Source organism: Cololabis saira, chromosome 6 (assembly GCF_033807715.1).
Source record: "Cololabis saira isolate AMF1-May2022 chromosome 6, fColSai1.1, whole genome shotgun sequence".
Lineage (NCBI taxonomy): Eukaryota > Metazoa > Chordata > Actinopteri > Beloniformes > Belonidae > Cololabis > Cololabis saira.
This window is the reverse complement of record NC_084592.1, coordinates 47,828,821-47,835,295: the sequence shown is the minus strand read 5'-3', so window position 1 is coordinate 47,835,295 and position 6,475 is coordinate 47,828,821.

Here is a 6,475-nt window from a genome sequence, read left to right as displayed (position 1 = left end):
TTCCGTCACCTCTAGTCACTAATCATTAGTCCCTTCCATCACCTCTAGTTACTAGTCCCTAGTCCCTTCCATCACCTCTAGTTACTAGCTACTAGTCCCTTCCATCACCTCTAGTTACTAGTCCCTAGTCCCTTCCATCACCTCTAGTTACTAATCATTAGTCCCTTCCATCACCTCTAGTTACTAGTTACTAGTCCCTTCCGTCACCTCTAGTCACTAATCATTAGTCCCTTCCATCACCTCTAGTCACTAATCATTAGTCCCTTCCATCACCTCTAGTCACTAGTCACTTCCATCCTGCCGTCTCTGAACGCTGCGCTACGCAGAAAAGTCGAAACAGAAACAAGATGAGAGCTCTGCTGTTGGAAATTCCCAAAATGTTTCAATGATTTCATTTTTCTTTCTCTTACTTGTCGACTCGGCGTCACCGAGGTGACTCAGATAGGAAACCCCCACCTCATGCTGTATGCATGCAAGTGCAACACCAGGAGGAGGAGGAGTGGCACCAGTGACTCTGCACCCTGCGTGCTCTCAGACACAAACCTGGTCCACACCAGGACCCGGTCCTCATGTGGACCCGGTCCTCGTGGGGACCCGGTCCTCGTGGGGGCCTGCTAAAGTGAAGTGAGAACATGAGATTTCACGAGGTCGTGGCGGCGTGTTTGTCCTCGTGCTGCTGGCTTCCTGTTTGAGCTTCTGCTTTCTGAGGGTGAAAGTGTGACAAACACCTTCTAAGAGGTTTCATCATCGGCCTGAAGACAGAAGCAGCTGTGTGTCTTCAAATCAACCCTCAGTGACTAGTATCTCATAACCATCATTGTTCTCCATTGTTCTTGTGGTTTGTTGTGCTGTGTGGCAGGGTGGAGGAGCTGCAGCCACTCAGGATGACGGGACACAGGTGTGGCCCGTCAGCCTCTCCACCCTGCCAGCCTTATAAGGGAGAGACAGAGAATCTGCGGGGGGAAGGACTGGGAAGCTGCTGCTGGTCGTGGTGCTTGTGCACGTGTGTCCTGGGTGTGAGGTTCAATAAAAGGGTTCTGCACTAAACTCCGTGTCCTCTCTATCCTGTCGGTCGGGCCCCCGTAGCACTCGCCGTGCTACATGCTGGTCTCCGAATAGAGGGTCTGCATTGACGTAACTTCCCCCTTGGACCCCCTTACTGCACTGAGTGGCAAAACATCAGCAAAAATGTCTGCAACTAGTGGAGAAGACGGGATACCAGCCGATTCTGGGCTTAAATTAGCGTCAGTTGGACTTGACAGTGACCCGTACAGTTACCCCAAGAACCAGTGGTCCATGGACATTAATATTTGGTACAGTTACCAAGAACCAGTGGTCCATGGACATTAATATTTGGTACAGTTACCCCAAGAACCAGTGGTCCATGGACATTAATATTTGGTACAGTTACCAAGAACCAGTGGTCCATGGACATTAATATTTGGTACAGTTACCCCAAGAACCAGTGGTCCATGGACATTAATATTTGGTACAGTTACCCCAAGAACCAGTGGTCCATGGACATTAATATTTGGTACAGTTACCAAGAACCAGTGGTCCATGGACATTAATATTTGGTACAGTTACCAAGAACCAGTGGTCCATGGACATTAATATTTGGTACAGTTACTGAGAACCAGTGGTCCATGGACATTAATATTTGGTACAGTTACCAAGAAGCAGTGGTCCATGGACATTAATATTTGGTACAGTTACCAAGAACCAGTGGTCCATGGACATTAATATTTGGTACAGTTACCAAGAACCAGTGGTCCATGGACATTAATATTTGGTACAGTTACCAAGAACCAGTGGTCCATGGACATTAATATTTGGCCACCAATCCAGTTTCCTGATATTTATATGTACTTAATTTCTACGCCGGGTAAATACACGCAGCAAAGCTTGAAGGCTTACAAAAGTCTTGACGCTTGGTCCGACTTCAAGGCAGGATTTGTTGGTGAAATTAAATTGATGAGGACACCAAACTTTATGATTTGACCGTTTAACGTTAGCTACCCAAAAATCCAACATTACCTGATACAAAATGGAAACCGCAAATCCACGTTTCGGTGTCTGGAATCCAGTTGTTTCTGTGAATTGCAGCGATGCATTTGTCTCTCTTAAACATATTTTTCGGCAGTCTGTAAAACGATAACTCCGATTTCTTGCAAAATCTATGAGTGCAGTCGATCGCACAACAGCTCTTTCCCATTCTAGATGTTTTCCAGTTGCTCAAACTGAAAGTTTACGCTGACACTCAGTCTTTCTGCCATTCAGTCTTTCTGCCACTCAGTCTTTATTCACTCAGTCTTTCTGACACTCAGTCTTTCTGACACTCAGTCTTTCTGACACTCCGTGGGCGAAACCCGCTGTGAAGTCACATCTGTGACGTCATGCGCATTCCCTCTATTGGTCTCATGGAAAATCCTCTATGAATTAGAGAAGAAGTTTGGCAGGTCCACCCTTCAGATGCTGTGGGGGGGGTTAGGGGCTTCCTCAGGTCCTGACGGGACCTTAGACTGGATCCTGTAGATCCTGTAGACCTCCTTGAGCCGACCTCAGTCCTCAATAGAGCTAAATCATCCACATGTATGTTAGACCCTAATCCCATTCTCTCTCTTATTAGTACGACAATACTGGAGCAGATCAACTTATCCCTGAAATCGGGATATGTGTTGGAGATTTTTAAAATTGCAGTAATTAAACCTTTACTTAAGAAACCTTCTCTTGACCCAGACATCTTAGCTAATTATAGACCGATTTCCAACCTTCCATTTGTATCTAAAATTCTGGAAAAGGTTGTTGCAGCCAGTCATGTGACCATTTGTATAGAAAGACTAGTGTCCATACCGGTTCTACTGGACCCCATACTGGTTCTACTGGACCTCATACTGGTTCTACTGGACCTCATACTGGTTCTACTGGACCTCATACTGGTTCTACTGGACCCCATACTGGTTCTACCGGACCTCATACTGGTTCTACTGGACCTCATACTGGTTCTACTGGTTCTACTGGACCTCATACTGGTTTTACTGGACCTCATACTGGTTTTACTGGTTCTACTGGACCTCATACTGGTTCTACTGGACCTCATACTGGTTCTACTGGACCTCATACTGGTTCTACTGGTTCTACTGGACCCCATACTGGTCCTACTGGTTCTACTGGACCTCATACTGGTTCTACTGGACCTCATACTGGTTCTACTGGTTCTACTGGACCTCATACTGGTTCTACTGGACCTCAGTGCTGTTGACCGTGTAGATCAGCATCTTACTACAGGCTAAAACACGTTTTCGGGTTAAAGGTTCAGCTCTAACTTGTGTTGTAATGGAAGCTTTATAAATAAAGTTGAACTGGAATGAAACATGGTACCTGTCGTGTGTACCTGTGTACAACATGTGAACAAAAGTGTTTGTCCACTCACACGTCTCGCTGTGGTCAGTGATGTCACAGTGTCCCGGTACTCCCCGCCTCACGTTTTTAACAGCAAAGTAGACACTGCACATTCAACACTTAATAAATACATTTGACAAGGACACGTAGTTCGGGTGGGGGGGGGTCGGTGTCAAATTGATACTTGGCCCTCCCCCTTCCTGTTTTTATGGCATTAATCACATGCACTCAACACCAGGGGCGGGAGGGGGTCCCACATCACCCGCGTTCCCTCGCCGGCCTGGGATAGGTGGGTCGGGATACCCGGGCCTGGCGGGGCTCGCCGTGCAGCCTGGGATGCCTTCTGGCGGTGCTGGACCCCCCCGGGGAGGGGAAACGGTGCGTGACTGTGTGTCTGTGTCGGTGAGAATGCGGTGTGGAAGGGTCCTGCCATGGAGGATTTGAGCCTCCATTGGCAGGACATCAAAAACTTAATAATTTATCAATATTATATTATACAAAGATGGTTATTATTATTATTATTATTATTATTATTATTATTATTATTATTATTATTATTATTATTATTATGTATAGTATATATTATTATTATAGTATATCTTATTAGTATAGGTATCGGATAGGTGAATGGATGAATGAATGGGATGCCTGGGTCTGGGGCCCTCCGTTGTCGGGCCTGCGCGGGTGTCGCCCTGTTGGGGGGTTCCCTCTCTCCGGGCCCGTCTCCGGTCCCCCCCGCTGCCTCTGCGGCGGGGCGCCCCTCTGGTCTTGGTGGGCCACTTTCGTGGGGGCGGGTGCACCTGCCCGCGTCGGCGGCCGGGGCGGCTCTGTTTCTCCGGGCAGGCTGGCCCCCTGCCGGGTGGGGGTCGTTGGTCTGGAGGGTGAGGGCCTCCTGGCCGCGTGTCCGGCCCGGACCGGGTGGCCGGGGATTGCCTGGGTCGCGGTCCGCCGCCGCGGGATCCCTGGCTGCTTCTTTCCGCGCCGTGGGGGCCCCGCCCGCGGGCCCCCGCCGGGGGGCGGGGGGGGACCTCGCAGGCAGTGGGTTGCCTCCCTCCTTCTTCTCCCCTCTGTGGGGTTGCCGGTGGCCTGGGTTCCGGGTTCTTCCGTGTCGGCCTCTGGTCTCGCGGGTGGCGGGGTTGCTCCCCCCCACTATAGATACACTTCAGGTAGAGCTTTGTTTGCCGGTTTCGTGTTTTGTTTGTGTTTTTTTGTTGCAGATTTCCAGTGCTTGACATGTGTCTCCGTGTGTTCCTGCTTCCTGGATTGGCAGTGGATGTCGTCACCCCCCCACCCCCCCCCCCCCCCCCCCCCCCCCAAAAAAAAAAAAAAATATCACTGGGTTTGTATGTATATATTTATGTATTTATGTATGTGTATGCATATGTATGCGTATATATATGTATATATATTAAATATAGTAATAATGCACATATATATACCTTTGGTTTCTACCTTCATGGTATCAATCATTAATATGTGTGCAGACAAGGTTATAAAAAAAAAAAAAAAAAAAAAGTGATGTCACAGTGTGATGTCACACCCAAACTGTCAATCAAACTGTTCTTCCAGAAGAGCTTTATTTTGTCACGACTTACGGAGACAAAAAACAAACAAAGCAATCATTTACACATAATTACAGATAAACCTCGGCTCATATGCAAAGTTAAAATAAGGCTTATATTATGAATATATATGACTTTTCCCATTTTCCATTTATTCAACAGCATTGATAGAAAATCATGCACAAACAATAAAAGAGGATTTTCATGCTTCTAACGTCAGACTTCATTTCTAAAGCCGCGTTCAGACTGCAGGCAAATCTGATTCATATCTGATTCCTTCTCATATCAGATTTTCAGGACTGACTGTCCACACTGTTTTTAGCAAGTGTTCAAATCGGATCTGGCTCTGTTCAGACTGGGCCACATCATTGACTGATCTGACGGGTTGGTTTTGGGGCAGGGGTGGGCTGTGCGTCCTGCCCACCCGATCAAAGGTTATGGGGATCCTTTATTTTTTTTATAATTTTATCTTTTTATATATATAAAAAAATCCCAAAATATCTGTACTGTTTCTGATTGGGTCGGCACTGCGCATCATTTTTAAACACAACAATGAACGCATACCGCAAAAGTTGTGTCTCGGCGGAGGGAACCGGCGTCACAGAGAAAAGTGTTGAGAACAAAACCACCAGCAAACTAACAAACCAACCAACAAAGCTCAGAGTAAACAAAACCAACCAGCAATGAACAACTGGCAGCCCCGCTCTCTAACCTCCTCCTGATGAGCTGACGGGCTGCAGAAGTCTGATTTATGGTTCCGCGTTACACCAACGCAGAGCCTACGGCGTAGGGTACGCGGCGACCCGCACCGTACGTGGAAATGCGGTCTTTTTTTCTGCTATTAAAACATGTTGTAATGTGAATTTGCAACACTTAAACTACAAATAATAGTTTTTGACGTGACATCAGAGATTGTACATGCTCTCTGTGAAAGGATGAGGAGCTCCACAACTGGAAATGGGCGGGTGGTTTGGAGCGTCTGGGACAGTCATATCCGATCTGTGTTTGGAGCTGTTCAGACTGACACGCATCTGCCCAAATGCGATAGTGATCGGATATGAAACTACCTCCCGGAGGTGGTTCCATCTGGTTTGCAAAAATTGGATCTCATGCGGTTTGGGACTGTTCAGACTTCAAAAGAGTCATCCAGTTTCAATCTGGATGGGATAAAAATCGGATATTTGCCTGCAGTCTGAACGCGGCCTAAGATGCTTTTCTACGACGGAGTTGTTCCTGGCTCGTGTTTAGCTCGGCTCACAAAAATAAACATAAAAAAATCTGCTGTTTGAGATTAAACTACATCAGTAAGTGAATCTGAAAAAAGAAACCAAAGAATCCAAATCAAACATTACATTCAAAAGAACAATTAAAACCAGTATGTTAAGGAAATATAATGAAATATGTTAGTTAAGTTTGATTGACATCCCCATCGTCATGAAAGGTTTAAACATTGATTGTTGTTGTTGAATGGGATTAAATGAATTGTAACTCGGGAACTAAAAAGGAATGTT